This window comes from Ranitomeya imitator, chromosome 2 (assembly GCF_032444005.1).
Source record: "Ranitomeya imitator isolate aRanImi1 chromosome 2, aRanImi1.pri, whole genome shotgun sequence".
Taxonomy (NCBI): Eukaryota; Metazoa; Chordata; class Amphibia; order Anura; family Dendrobatidae; genus Ranitomeya; species Ranitomeya imitator.
Window position 1 is genome coordinate 417,078,487 of NC_091283.1, and position 16,273 is coordinate 417,094,759.

The following is a 16,273-nucleotide window of genomic DNA, read 5'->3' on the forward strand; positions in this document are numbered from 1 at the left end:
GCTTGTGATTGGTCGCGCGTGCGGTCACATGGGCGGCCGCGCGACCAATCACAAGCCGCGACGTCACCGCAAGGTCCTGGAAGCGCTGATTCGAAGGAAGTAAGGTTCCCGGTTAGTACCAGGGCGCGTCAGAGGGTAAGTATAGCGATATTTTTTATTTTAATTCTTTATTTTACACTTAAATATGGATCCCAGGGCCTGAAGGAGAGTTTCCGCTCCTTCAGACCCTGGGAACCATTGGAAACCCAATGCACTGCACTGGGTTTCGAGTTTCGGACGACCCCGACCCCGACTTTTTTATAGGATCGGCCGATTTCACTTGACCTGACTTTTGAAAAAGTCGGGTTTCGTGAAACCCGACCCGATCCTATAAAAGTAAAGGTCGCTCAACCCTATCAAAGACCACCAGACGTGGGTGGAACTCGGATACCAAGAATTAGGCACCTAAGCCAAAGTCTCTGCCTGGAACCAGCTGACGGTACTGGAACCAGGATGGGGAGCAGAAGGTACAAGAGCCAAAGACATTGCCAAGAACCAGCTGACGGTACTGGAACCCAGATGGGTAGCAGAAGGTACAAGAGCCAATGGAATTACCGAGGACCAGCTGATAGTACTGGAACCCGGTTATTAAGCAGGAGGTACTCGGGCCAGAAAGCACTACCAAGGACCACCAGACGTTGGTGGAACTCGGATACCGAGAAAGGCACCTAAGCCAAAGGCTCTGCCTGGAACCAGCTGACGGTACTGGAACCCAGGGGGACATATTCAAGATTGACTTCCAAAGAACCAGCTAATGGTGCTGGAACTCAGATAGGCAGCAGAAGGTCCACATGAAAAAAAAATTGCTAGGCCGCCAGCCGGCTGGAGTTACCAAAAACCCACAGTCCTACAGGGGGAGCGTGCCCTATTGGCACTACGGAACCAGCCTTGATTGCCAGCTCCCACAGCCCACATAGGAAACACCTAAACTGCAGGCACGATAGAGTTGGCTAACCCGACCGCAACCCGACAGGACAATGTATTGGAGGCAAAGTGACCTTGACACTACCCGGATACCCTAATTGGAGCAAGTTTAAAATCTGTAGTGGTGTCAATGTGGAGGGAGCAGGAGAAATTGCCGCACACACAGCTGGGGATCAGCTGATGTTACTGAACCCCTAAACACTGGAGCATGCGTTGACTGTGCAGACGGCACTTCCAAGCAGCAAGTGGCGGTGTTGGAGCCCAGGGATTACAGGAGAAACAGAGTGTAGGCAGAGGACTAATTGGACCAAGTATAAAGGGAACCTGTCACCCCCCCAGGCGTTTGTAACTAAAAGAGCCATATTGTGCAGCACTAATGCTGCAGAAGGAAAAGGTGGCTCTTTTAGTTATGCTCCTAGCACACGCTGAAGTAAACACTTATAAAATGTGCCCCCTCATACCGTGAAACCGTCCCGGAGGCAGGATTTTCCTTCTTAATGAGACGCAGCACAGCCGTCATTCATACCCCCTTGGCGCCGGGCGCCGCCTCCTCAGCGTTGTTTGAATCTGTCCCAGAGCCTGCCCTGTTATGTTATCCCTTGGGCATGCGCAGTTAGCGCTGCCCGTCTGACATCATTTGATGTCAAATAAGCGAGAAAACAGCCACACTCTCTCGGGTTATAGCTTGCAAAGTGGTGTATTTATTTACATGTGTTTGACATTCAAATATATGTACACATACAGCAGGATAAGAAAAAAAGTGACGTTTCGACCCAGTTCCGGGTCTTTCTCAAACTGCAAGTAAACATAAAATACAATTATTGTTTATGTACATAGAGCATAATGCGTGAAATTAATATTTACAACTATATATACAACTGTAATCACTAATAAAAATGTAATCACTAATAAAAATTCCATGAGTCCCCTTAAGGTGAAGGATCTTTTCGAAGGTACAATAGATGCACTGCAAGTCCTTTCCCTGGTTTGCCAGTGGATATACACAGTATATGGATGGTTTTGTACCGCGAGATTTAGGACCAGAGACACAATAGTAGAGAGAGTATGTGTGGTCAAAATGAATAATCTAGGTTGCCCAATGGTGAACTAAATGCATACTGGTATATAGTGGATGAAGTGGATGAAAACCTAGTGCACTGACCTGAGTAGCTGATACTGTTTGAAAGTTTGAAATTAGGTCCCAAAAGGGGCTGCGGGTAGAAAAGGGGGGATAAGAGGGGGAATCCTTAGTAAGGAGAAATGAGATCTGTGTGGTATGGAAGGAAATGTAGATTGTGGTCAAGTTACCAACCTCCTCTTGGTGTGGCGCTGGGGTATCCTGCTTCCTGGAAGTGTGTGGGCTAATGTGAGCATTGTAGCTCCATTTATAATGCCTGCTGGCCATAAAGTGAGGCCATGTCAGGGCGAGATGTGGAGCGCAGAGTGCGAGCTGCATGGATTGTGTCTAGGAGTCAGATGTGATGCAATGGCTGGGTTGCCTACATAATGCTGCTCATACTTATAAGAAAGGCCCAGAGTGTGTCGGGAGTCCACCTGCGTAAACTGCTAATGTGAAACCCCATAGGAAATATATATTAGAAAAAATAAAAAAATATAAAAATAAAAAATAAGAAATAATAATAATAATAAACAATAAAAATGGAATAATGGGAATAAATATACATAGACTGTGGGAAAAGAATGGAAATAAAATAATGGGTAATGAAAAAAACTGAATAAGCCCCAGTGTAGTCCATATTGGAATAGAAATATAAATTTATGTCTATAAAGGAGTACCAAAGCTAATAATTTCGTAAACAAGAGAACTCCCCGTGCTAAACTTATGGAGCGAAATAAAACAATAAGAAAAAATAAGGAAAAAATAAGAAAAAATGATGAATGAAAAATAAGAGGAATTGAAAATTAAAAAAAAATAAAAAAATAAAAAAAATAAAAATAGAAAAATAGAAAAAAAGAGAGATGGAACTTTCTATAACTTACCCAAGGCAGGTGTTAGGAATATTTAGTCAGGTCAGTGTGTCTGTAAGAATAAGTGAAAGGTTAGAACCAAAGCAATAGCTCTAGGATATTTTGACCACATACGTCAACTACTAAATACATAAATACATTTTCTACATGTAGATTTCCATATAAAAGAACAGTTCAATTTTCAAAATCACGAATCACATTACAGAGTATAACAGACACGGCAGTTCAACCCTGTGTATTAAGTTAATAAGTCTAACTCCCTGTTGAGTCCCTTTGGCGTGAGGGTTTGCAATGTGTGTATCCAATAGGATTCCCTTTCTTTAAGTAATCTGTTGTGGTTGCCGCCTCTCCTTGCTCTCAACCTGTTCCACAACCTGGAATCTCAGTTGTGAAACTGAATGATTAGCTGTTGCAAAGTGTTCTGGAATGGGTAACCAAGTTTTTTTGCATCTGATTGTAGATTTATGGCTGGATATGCGGTCGCGAACGTGTTGTGCTGTTTGGCCTATATAAATAAGGTTGCAAGGGCATTTAACCAGGTATACCACAAAATTGGATTCGCACGTAAAGAAACCCTTTGTCTTATACCTCTTACCAGAGTGGGGGTGAATGACATCCTCCCCTCTGATGACGTTTGAACAATATGCACAACTAAGACATGGGTAAGTCCCCACCTGTTTTGAGCCAATGAAACTCTGTTTGGGTTGTTTTATTAGGCTACCTATGTCCGCCCTCACCCATTGGTCCCTAAGGTTTGGTGGTTTTCTTTTGCACATGAGTACTGGATTTTTGAAGGCTTCGATGTCGGGGTATGACCTATGGAGAAGTGGCCAGTGTTTATTAATGATGTTGTAGAGTTTAGGCATTATCGGGTGGTGGGTATGTACAAAAGGAATGCGTTCGGGTTTAACTAATGTGGTACGGGAGGGTGTAGTTTCAAGAGCTCTCAGTTTCTCGGTGATCAAGAGTTGTTCAGGATACTTCCTATCTCTAAATTTGTCGGACATCTCATTAAGGCGAGTTTCAAGTAAACTCTTATCCGATACAATTCTTTTAACCCTTTGAAATTGGGAATGAGGCAGACTATTTTTTGTAGATTTTGGATGACAGCTGGTGTATAATAAAAGGTTATTAGAATCCGTAGGTTTAGTGAAAATATCCGTCTCTAATTTACCTGTGTCGTTCTTTATGACCATTGTGTCTAGAAATGAGATTCTAGTCAAGTCCCAAGTAAGGGTGAACTGGAGTTCAGGTCTAATCGAGTTGATAAAGTCATGAAAAGAAGACAGGCTTTCAGGGGTGCCTTCCCATAGACAAAAAATATCGTCTATGAATCTGATCCAGCTCTTAGCATGAGTTCTGAAAAGTTCACTAGTGTAAATGTAGGTGCATTTAAATGCATCCATATATGAGTTAGCGTAAGCGGGCACCACGTTCGCGCCCATGGCGGTCCCGCAGGTCTGCAAATAATACTGGTCGCCAAAAAGAAAAATGTTGTTACATAAGACAATTGTCAATAGGTCTAGACAAAACCGTTGTGAGTTATGTGATAAGTCAGAAGTTTTGAGGAGGTCCTGCACTGCTTGGAGGCCTAGGGGATGCTGTATGGATGTGTATAGGCTTTTAACATCAAAAGTGACCAGGATACATTGTGGTGAAAGGTTAGGAAATCCTGCAATAATCTCCAGAAAGTGGCTTGTATCCAGAATAAAGGATCTGGTTTGTTTTGTGAGAGGTGTTAGAATCTTCTCTAGAAAAACGGACAGTGGGGACAGAATGGAATCTGTGGAAGCCACTATTGGTCTGCCAGGGGGATTCGTGAGGGACTTATGTATTTTTGGCAGGATATAGAAAACGGAGGTTACAGGGTGTTGATTAGTTAGAAAAGTTGCCGTTTTTTGGTCTATTGTGTTTGAAGTCAAGTATTTGTTTAATGTAGATTCTATTTTCTTCTTAATGTCACAAGTAGGATCGTGGGGGATTAGTCTGTATGTCTCTGTGTCAGACAGTTGGTTCCTGATTTCCCCGATATAGTCTGTTTGATTCATGATAACTATAGCCCCTCCTTTGTCTGCAGGTTTAATAGTTATAAATTTATTGTTTTTGAGTGACTGTATGGCTTGTTTCTCTAAGTCTGAGATGTTCTGGCGTGTCGGGAAGGCCCCCTTGTTGTGTTGTTCTAATACCTGGTTGATGTCTCTTTTGATCAGGTCTATGTATGCCTCTGTAGCGTGGTAACCTCGTGGTGGGTTGAAGCTGCTTACATTACGTAGCCCTACCATAGAGATGGAGAGTTCAGGAATCTGGTGTGGCGTCCCTTGCTGATGGGTCTTGTTGAAGTCCGAAATATGTTTTTAGACGAATGCTACGGAAAAAGCGCTGTAAGTACTGATCAAGTCTGAATTTATCCCACGAAGGGGTGGGGCAAAAGGAGAGCCCCAGTTGGAGAACAGTCAGTTCTGATGGGTTTAGCGTATAGTAGGAAATATTGACAACTGAGTTGAGAGTCCTACCTGTCATCGTGTTGTCATTCGTTCTGGAGCGGTTGTAGTGGCCCCTCCTGGTCGGTCTCCTCCTGTCGTTCGAGAGTTGTATCTCCTGGGCTGACGTCCTGATAAAAAACGAGCCTGTTGATGGCTGCTGGTGGATCCTTCGCTGTTTGAACTGTAGGAATCTGTTCTTCTGTTGCCATAGTTTCCATGTCTGTAGCCCCCGCTTGGTGAATTGTTCCATCTATACACACGGTCCTGTTGGTAATCGTCCGAATACCTCTGAAACTTTGCTCTCTTCTTCTCTTGTAGACTCTTTCGGTTGTCTTCGATGATTTTGTCGGTTTTGCTTTTCAAAGTTTGCCAATCTGTGGTAGATAAAGTGGAATTTAGCTGTTCTTCAATCGAGGACACCTTTTTCTCGGTTTCACTGATTGCTGTATAAAGAGAGTCAATAGTTAATAGGATAATATCCAGTGAACATTTATTCAGTATCTGTTTAAATTTTTCACAATAATCTGGGTTATCTGAGAAAATCGTGGGGCGCAGATGGCATCGGAGACCCCTAGGTATCCTGCTCTGCCTGTAATACTCTGCCAATGTAATAGAGTGCAGGTCATAGGACATAAGTTTTCTTCGTTCTTTTTCGTAATCTCTGGTTCTAATTTCGTGGGCGGGAACTTTTAGAAAATCGCCTGGGTTCGTGACCTTAGAAAGGATTCTTGAAGCCGTTGATTCATCGAATGCAAAGGTCTGGGTTGTCATCGGGGTGCAGGTGCTGCTCTCAATTTAGACGTAAATTCAAGGGAATGGAGCACACTCAGCAAATCAGGTGGTGCAGGCTGTACTTGGGAAGAACCCAATACCAGTCAAATAAGCGAGAAAACAGCCGCACTCTCTCGGGTTATAGCTTGCAAAGTGGTGTATTTATTCACATGTGTTTGACATTCAAATATATGTACACATACAGCAGGATAAGAAAAAAAGTGACGTTTCGACCCAGTTCCGGGTCTTTCTCAAACTGCAAGTAAACATAAAATACAATTAGTGTTTATGTACATAGAGCATAATGCGTAAAATTAATATTTACAACTATATATACAACTGTAATCACTAATAAAAATGTAATCACTAATAAAAATTCCATGAGTCCCCTTAAGGTGAAGGATCTTTTTGAAGGTACAATAGATGCACTGCAAATCCTTTCCCTGGTTTGCCAGTGGATATACACAGTATATGGATGGTTTTGTACCGCGAGATTTAGGACCAGAGACACAATAGTAGAGAGAGTATGTGTGGTCAAAATGAATAATCTAGGTTGCCCAGTGGTGAACTAAATGCATAATAACATATAGTGGATGAAGTGGATGAAAACCTAGTGCACTGACCTGAGTAGCTGATACTGTTTGAAAGTTTGAAATTAGGTCCCAAAAGGGGCTGTGGGTAGAAAAGGGGGGATAAGAGGGGGAATCCTTAGTAAGGAGAAATGAGGTCTGTGTGGTATGGAAGGAAATGTAGATTGTGGTCAAGTTACCAACCTCCTCTTGGTGTGGCGCTGGGGTATCCTGCTTCCTGGAAGCGTGTGGGCTAATGTGAGCATTGTAGCTCCATTTATAATGCCTGCTGGCCATAAAGTGAGGTCATGTCAGGGCGAGCTGTGGAGCGCAGAGTGCGAGCTGCATGGATTGTGTCTAGGAGTCAGATGTGATGCAATGGCTGGGTTGCCTACATAATGCTGCTCATACTTATAAGAAAGGCCCAGAGTGTGTCGGGAGTCCACCTGGGTAAACTGCTAATGTGAAACCCCATAGGAAATATATATTAGAAAAAATAAAAAAATATAAAAATAAGAAATAATAATAATAATAAACAATAAAAATAGAAAAATGGGAATAAATATACATAGACTGTGGGAAAAGAATGGAAATAAAATAATGGGTAATGAAAAAAACTGAATAAGCCCCAGTGTAGTCCATATTGGAATAGAAATATAAATTTATGTCTGCATTTAGTTCACCACTGGGTAACCTAGATTATTCATTTTGACCACACATACTCTCTCTACTATTGTGTCTCTGGTCCTAAATCTCGCGGTACAAAACCATCCATATACTGTGTATATCCACTGGCAAACCAGGGAAAGGACTTGCAGTGCATCTATTGTACCTTCAAAAAGATCCTTCACCTTAAGGGGACTCATGGAATTTTTATTAGTGATTACATTTTTATTAGTGATTACAGTTGTATATATAGTTGTAAATATTAATTTCACGCATTATGCTGTATGTACATAAACACTAATTGTATTTTATGTTTACTTGCAGTTTGAGAAAGACCCGGAACTGGGTTGAAACGTCACTTTTTTTCTTATCCTGCTGTATGTGTACATATATTTGAATGTCAAACACATGTGAGTAAATACACCACTTTGCAAGCTATAACCCGAGAGAGTGCGGCTGTTTTCTCGCTTATTAGACTGGTATTGGGTTCTTCCCAAGTACAGCCTGCACCAACTGATTTGCTGAGTGTGCTCCATTCCCTTGAATTTACATCATTTGATGTCAGGCTGACTGCGCCTGTGCGGCCGTGCTGCCTGAGATCCAGCTCCGCATTGTCTTCTGATTTATTCATACTGCGGGGCTGGGATTCATGGGCATGCGCAGTGCATATCTTCGCCTCTCACTCATCTTCTTCCGCCTTCTTCAGACTGTGTGGCGTCAGCTGATCCTTAAGCGCATGCCACAGCGGGGCGGGATCTCGGGCAGCACGGCCGCACAGGCGCAGTCAGCCTGACATCAAATGATGTCAGAAGACGGGCAGCGCTAACTGCGCATGCCCAAGGGATAACATAACAGCGCAGGCTCCGGGACAGATTCAAACAACGCTTAGGAGGCGGCGCACGGCACCAAGGGGGTATGAATGACAGCTGTGCCGCGTCTGATTAGGAAGGAAAGTCCCACCTCCGGGACTTTCACGGTATGAGGGGGCACATTTTATAAGTGTTTAGATCAGCGTGTGCAAGGAGCATAACTAAAAGACCACCTTGTCCAAATGCAACATTAGTGCTGCAGAAGGTGGCTCTTTTAGTTACAAACACCTGGGGGGGACATGTTTCCTTTAATATCTGTTGCAGTCTTAGTGTGGGGGGAGCAGGAGAAATTGACGGATACACAGCAGGGGATCAGCTAACGTTACTGAAACCCAATAACACGGCAGCAAGTGTTGAATGTGCAGATGGTACTTCTGAGCAGCAACTGGCGGTGTTGGAGCCCAGGGTCAATACTAGAAACAGAGTGGAGAAATTACCACACACACAGCAGGGGAGCAGCTGGCATTACTGAACCCCAATAGCAGAGGAGCAACTGTTGACTGTGCAGACGGCACTTCTGAGCAACAACTGGCAGTGTAGGCTGAGGCCTAATTGGAGCAAGTTTAATATCTGTTGTAGTCTTAGTGTGGAGGGAGCAGGAGAAATTGCCGGATACACAGCAGGGGATCAGCTAACGTTACTGAGACCCAATAACACGGCAGCAAGTGTTGACTGTGCAGACAGCACTTCCGAGCAGCAACTGGCACTGTTGGAGCCCAGGGTCAATGCTAGAAACAGAGTGGAGAAATTGCCACACACACAGCAGGGGAGCAGCTGGCATTACTGAACCCCAATAACAGGAGCAACTGTTGACTGTGCAGACGGCACTTCTGAGCAGCAACTGGTGGTGTTGGATCCCAGGGTCAATGCTAGAAACAGAGTGGAGAAATTGCCACACACACAGCAGGGGAGCAGCTGGCGTTACTGAACCCAATAACCGAGGAGCAACTGTTGACTGTGCAGATTGCACTTCCGAGCAGCAACTGGCGGTGTTGGAGCCCAGGGTCAATGCTAGAAGCAGAGTGTAGGCCAAGGTCTAATTGGAGCTAGTTTAATATCTGTTGTAGTGTGAGTGTGGACAGAGCAGGAGAAATTGCCGGATACACAGCTGGGGATCAGCTGACGTTACTGAAACCCAATAACACTGGGTCATGTGTTGACTGTGCAGACGGTACTTCTGAGCAGCAACTGGCGGTGTTGGAGCCCAGGGATTACAGTATAGGTGGTAGAAACATGAACACAACAGGAGACTTGGATACTGTTGCCAACCAATTATTTAATCTGGAAGAGGGGTGGCAAAATCCTGCGAGATCCAGGCCTTGTTCATTTTTCGAAAAGTCAATGTTATCAGAGGATAGTCGCATGCGACGGTCTATTAGTACACCACCTGAGTCACTAAAGACACATTCCGATAATACACTAGCAGCAGGGCAAGCCAGCACCTCCAATGCATACTGGCTAAGCTCTGACCATGTATGCAGCTTAGAGACCCAAAACTTGAAGGGGGAAGAGCCGTCTGGGAGTACACTGAGAGGGCAAGACATGTAGTCTGTCACCATCTGACGGAAACGTTGCCTCCTGTTGACTGGAGCCATCTGTCATAGTGTAGACATTTGTGGCGGGGACACAAAACTTTGTCACATTTGGGCCATACTGGTCTTGCCTTGTGCTGAGGCGCTGCTTCTGCTCCCTCTTTGTGCAGAGCTTCCTCCACTGCCTCGAAGCACTGAGCTGCTTTGTAAAGCACTAGCAGCACTGCTCTCGGTTGGAATGGAGAACATGATGGAATGCACCAGTGTGTCTTGGTACTTCCGCATTTTACGCTCCCGGGTCAAGGGTGTTATGAGGCTTTGTAAGTTGTCCCGGTAGTGAGGATCTAGGAGGGTGTACACCCAATAGTCAGCCATGTTGAGAATGTGGGCGATGCGGCGGTCGTTTCTCAGGCACTGCAGCATGAAATCAACCATGTGCTGCAGACTGCTAAATGGCCATGAAACGCTGTCCCCTGCTTGAGGCGTCATTTCTGCCTGCTCTGCATCACCCCACCCTCGCTCTACATACTGACTACTAGAGCATTGTGTAACTCCCTCCTCTGGACAGATGTCTTCCTCCTCCATTGACTCCTCCTCATCCTCCTCACAAAGTGTCCCCTGCCTAGGTCTTTGTGAGGAACCACGTTGCGCAGACTGTCCAGAAGCAGATGGCGTTTGTGACTCCTCATCCTCCACCTCTTCCACAACCTTAGTGCTTGCAGTGTTTTTTCAAGCAGGCAGATAAGGGGGATAGTCATGCTGACTAGTGCATCATCTGCACTCGCCATCCATGTGGAATCATCGAAGGTGCGCAAAACGTGGCAGATGTCCTTCATAGAGGCCCACTCAGTGGTGGTGAAGTGTGAACGGCGCACAGTACGACTTGTTTGTGCCTGATGCAGCTTGTACTCCATTACTGCTGCCTGCTGCTCACACAACCGCTCCAACATATGTAACGTTGAATTCCACCTGGCTGGTAGGTCACGTATGATGCGATGTTCCGGAAGGCGGAATCGGCGCAGCAGAGCTGCAATGCGCGATCTTGCCATGCTGGAACGCCACAAGTGAGCGCACTCTTGGCGGACCTTGTGCAGCAGTGCATCAAGATCTGGATAGTCCCTCAAAAAACTCTGCATGACCAAGTTGAACACATGTGCCAGACATGGGATGTGAGTGAGGTTGCCTAGGCCCAGAGCTGCCAATAGATTTTGGCCATGTCACACATTACCATGCCTGGCTGGAGATTCGCTGGCACAAACCACACGTCGCTCTCCTGCTTGATGGCATTCCAGAGCTCCTGCGCTGTGTGGCTTCGATTCCCCAAAGAAATTAATTTCAATACGGCCTGTTGACGTTTGGCCATGGCTGTGCTCATATCAGTCGTAACAGGTAAGCGTTCATGGGTCCATGTGGAGGTAGACTGTGACGGCTCCTGCAGCTGTGATTCAGAGGAACTAGAGTATGAGGAGGAGTCAATGTGTACAGACTGGATTCCTGCAATCCTTGGAGTTGGCAGAACACGTACAGTGCCACTCTCAAGATCTGTCCCCGGCTCCACAACATTGACCCAATGGGCAGTGAGGGAAAGGTATCGTCCCTGTCCATGGTTACTGGTCCACTCATCGATGGTCAGGTGGACCATGCTACTGACGGCGTTTAGTAGCGCATGTTTAATTTTTCCCTCCACATGCTTTTGCAGGGCAGGGACGGCTTGCCTGCTGAAATAAAAGTGGCTGGGCATGTTGTATTGTGGGACTGCCAATGCCATGAAGTTATGGAAGGTGTCAGTCTTCACCAGCCTGAATGATAGCATTTCAAGGGGCAGTAGTTTTGCAATGCCAGCATTCAGAGCCTGTGCTGGGGGGTGGTTTGCTGAGTATGGGCACTTTTTCTCCCACGCCTGTGCTACCGATGGCGTAGACTGGCCTGGGAGTGTGAGGATGACAGGGAACATGGTGCTGGGGGTGGAATTACACTGTGTCTCTGTCCAACAGTGCCAGAGGTTCTTCCATGGCGATCCTGTGAGGAAGCCGAACAAGCTGTGTGTGAGCTGGAGGAAGAGGCTACAACACGAGCTGAAGAGGTGGTAGGTGGCGCTGTAGGTTGGCCTAGGTCTTCAGTGTGTTTTTGTAACTCCACCACGTGCTTGGTCCGCGCATGTTTCCACATATTTGTGGTATTGAGGTTGCTGACACTTTTCCCTCTTTTGACTTTCTGATTACACAGCTTGCATTTGACAAAGCAAATGTCATCTACAACTGTGTCAAAAAAGGACCAGGCACTGCAAGTCTTGGGAGCGCCCGTTTTGGGTTTTGGAAGAGGCATGCTCCTAATTTGTGCCGAAGTGGAGGCTACAGACAACGCAGTCTTCCCCCTCCCTCTCCCTCATTTTTGGGCCATTCGGAGAATCTCTTCCTCATAGCTGCTCCCACCACCTTCCTGTACCTCACACTAAGATGGGTCAAGGAACTCATCATCTACACTACCCTCTTCCAACAACTGCTTCTCCTGGGTAGTGTCGGCAGCACAGTACGCACCAGAAAGTGGCACCTGAGTCTCACCATCAGATGTGTACTGAGGTGTGCTGACCGTAGGCACTGGCCCACCCGCCTCTTCAGATTGAGAGAGACAAAGCAGTTGCACATCACTGCATACTGCCTCTTTTTAAGTTTTCGAATGCTGCTTGGCTAGCCCCCTCTTTCCAAGCCAAGAGATTCAGAGAACAGTGGGTGGGCTCTCTCACTGCCTGGGCAACTTGGCAGGTCGTGAAGAGACAGATGGGTACTCTTCAGTGCTCTGTGCCTGAGAGGATGTGGCACTAATTGAAGTCGATGCATTAGCTGCCATCCATCCGAAAACGGCTTCAATTTGTTCGTCCCGCATCAGTGGGGTACGGCTAGCTCCTACAAAGCTGCGCATGAAGGACTGTTCCCTGCTAGAACTGGGGGATGATGAGTCACCGGTGCCCTCAGCAGGCACAGAATTCCCATGTTGTCTCCCTGCAGAAACTCCATGCCCACGACCACGTGCCTTACTAAGAGCTTAGTGTGCTTATTCCTGAACAGCTGCTAACGGGTATAAGAAACACTAATTTTATAAAGTGTGGACTAGACTTTAATATGAGCTAATGTGGCCTACACAACTGTAAAGTGGAGTGTTTGGTGAACTTTATTAACTTTTTGTTTTGTTCACAAAAAGACACTGGATGTGCCCAAAAGATGTAAAACCGATAGTATCACAAACTTTTTGTAGCGATTACAATGCAGGAAGGTAACCTACAATGCAATAGATGAGGCTCCAAAAAATAGGCTAATACTAATCTGGCTAGGGCTGCAGGGCACAAGGCTGCAGAAAGGCTCCTCTATGTACTCCTATATAGTGTTTTTCCGCAATCTAGCAGGATACGGATGGAAACCCAGTAATAGGATAAATCAGGAAAAATGTGCAGCAGGCAGCACTAATTGAAAAAAGGACAATGGAACAGTATGAGGCAGTGACGCACGCTGAGCTGACTACAACCAGCTGTGGCTGCAGAACAGACTACAGCGTGAGCTGCACTCACACACAGACCTTGCAGACAGCCGTGAACAGCACTGCAAGGCCAAAAAAAACTCCTCTATGTACTCCTATATAGTGTTTTTCCACAATCTAGCAGGATACGGATGGAAACCCACTAATAGGATAAATCAGGAAAAATGTGTAGCAGGCAGCACTAATTGAAAAAAGGACAATGGAACAGTATGACGCAGTGACACATGTTGAGTTGACTACAATCAGCTGTGGCTGCAGAACAGACTACAGCGTGAGCTGCACTCACACACAGACCTTGCAGACAGCCATGAACAGCGCTGCAAGGCCAAAAAAAGCTCCTCTATGTACTCATATATAGTGTTTTTCCGCAATCTAGCAGGATACGGATGGAAACCCACTAATAGGATAAATCAGGAAAAATGTGCAGCAGGCAGCACTAATTGAAAAAAGGACAATGGAACAGTATAAGGCAGTGACGCATGCTGAGCTGACTACAACCAGCTGTGGCTGCAGAACAGACTACAGCGTGAGCTGCACTCACACAGAGACCTTGCAGACAGCCGTGAACAGCGCTGCAAGGCAAAAACAAGGTTCTCACACAGCGGTTGCTAAATTAGCCTGGGTAAAGCACAATGAAGCAAATCGCTATCTCAAACTATGCCTCATTCAGAACAGCAGCGTCCTGTCCCTAGCTGAATTCACAGCAGAGTGAGCCCAAAATGTAATAGTATAGTGCATCATGACATCATTTCAGCAGCCAATCACAGCCATTCCAGTAGTTACATGCCTAACATGCATAACAGGATGTGCCCACACTTCTTAGGATTTCTCATTGGCTGAATTAAATCAAACTGGCTCACAGCATTATAGGAACTTCCGATTCCAGTATTCGATATGGCAAAAGTATCGGAACTCAGTATCGGAATTCCGATACCGCGAATATCGGCCGATACCCGATATTTGCAGTATCGGAATGCTCAACACTAGTGCTAAGCGGTAAAAAATCACATAGCACTCGGACCAGTATTTCTGTATGGGGAAGCTCACATAACCGTTTTTTTCCTTGGCCGTTTTGAGTGTGCGAGTGAAACCACAGCATGCTGCAATTGTCACCGACACTCGTCCGGGTCTCGGCTCACTCGCAGCCATATAAGCCTATGGGTGTGAGTGAGACAACACACATCACTCGGATATCATCCGAGTGATGTGCGTTATACGCTGACCCTGGCAATGGAGGAGATGGAGAAATTAGTTTTTCCGACTCCTCAGTAGCTGTGCTCCGATCCGCTCTGTGCGAGACGCTCAGAGCACAGATGCATGACACTTGGCTCCTGCTCACAGCAGAACAGGAGCTGAGTGTCATTAGCATATCGCATCCGATGCTCCCCCTTGTGGCATAAGCTCACATGGGCAGCACAGTGGCGCAGTGGTTAGCACTGCAGCCTTGCAGCGCTGGGGTCCTGGGTTCTAATCCCACCCAGGACAACATCTGCAAAGAGTTTGTATGTTCTCTCCGTGTTTGCGTGGGTTTCCACCGGGCACTCCGGTTTCCTCCCACATTCCAAAGACATACTGATAGGGATTCTAGATTGTGAGCCCCATCGGGGACAGCGATGATAATGTGTGCAAAACTGTAAAGCGCTGCGGAATATGTTAGCGCTATATAAAAATAAAGATTATTATTATTATATGAACTCTAGCGGGGAAATATTCAGAAAAATTCCCACGCTAGAGTTCATATGAGTTTATGCCACCAGGGGGCGCATCACCACAAGTCTACGATACTACGTTCGCCTGCATTCCATTCATTCCCAGTTTTTATAACCAGGAGCAACAGCTGCATTAGCAGGCTCCTGGTTGTAAAATTATTTAACCCCTTCAGATGGATTTACAGCCTGGGACATGACTACGCCGGAGAGGTATGGGATATTGTTGCTTTTTTATTTATTTTTTACAGAATGAGGGTCTTCAGGTGGATTAAGCATACAAAAAAGATTTTAAAACCCATGTGTGTATTTATTTCATTAAAATACGTTATTCATAATGTGTGTGTGTGTATTATTAACCCTTTATTATTATTGGATTAATAATGGATAGGTGTCTTATTGACATCTCTCCATTATTAACCAGACTTAATGTCACCTTACATTAGAAAGGTGACATTAACCCTTTTTTACCCCATATCCCACCCCTGCAGGGGAGTGGAAAGAGAGTGGCTAAGTGCCAGAATAGGCGCATCTTACAGATGTGCCTTTTCTGGGGTGGCTGGGGGCAGATGTGTTTAGCCAGGGGGGCAAATAGCTATGGTCCCTCTGTAGGCTATAAATATCTGCCCTCCATCACTGGCTTTCCCACTCTGGTGGAGAAAATTGTGCGTGAGCTCACGCCAGATGTTTCCGTGATTTATCCCTTTATTTTAACACCTAGAGCCACAAATTTTTGCACACAGACACTACTAACATTACTAGTGAGGAATATATAAAAAAATAAGGGATATGAAATGATTTACTGTATGTAAACCATGTGTCATATCCTGTCGGGTTTGATAAGGAGATAGCAAATGCTGGCAATTGAATTACCGGCTTTTAAGCTATCTAACTCTGTATTAAATATAAAAGATTTGGCAGAGGGAAATGGCAGAACAATAATAAGATTAATGATGTGCATTAATCTGCCAGAAGACTTGAGGATGGATTGAATGGACACAAGCAGGGCCAGAACAAGATATTTTGGTCAAAAATGCAGAAATGGTGACGTGTTTCTATTATACTTTTGCTCTGATTGTTCCACTCCTGGTTTTGGCTTACAAATACTGATATTCCCATAGTCCTTTTTGAAACCCAAGGCTGCAGGTCACTTCAAAAATCAATAAATTACATATTCAATTGTGGCATACCACA

The 16,273-nt window shown here is 45.4% G+C and overlaps 1 long non-coding RNA gene across 2 annotated transcripts in view; it reads right to left on the bottom strand.

Moving 5' to 3' along the window:
• Window positions 1-1,641: 1,641 nt before the first annotated feature.
• LOC138664250 (uncharacterized) overlaps window positions 1,642-16,273 on the bottom strand; it is a 148,457-nt gene continuing 133,825 nt past the window's right edge. Inside the window, exons 2-4 of one of the 2 annotated variants that reach the window (XR_011318313.1) lie at window positions 5,466-5,878; window positions 2,965-3,004; window positions 1,642-1,758 (exon numbers count right to left, since the gene is read on the bottom strand). This is a non-coding gene — a long non-coding RNA (uncharacterized lncRNA). Of the gene's footprint in view, window positions 1,759-2,125; window positions 2,175-2,964; window positions 3,190-5,465; window positions 5,879-16,273 lie in introns of those variants that run through there. The other variant, XR_011318314.1, reaches the window with a different exon arrangement.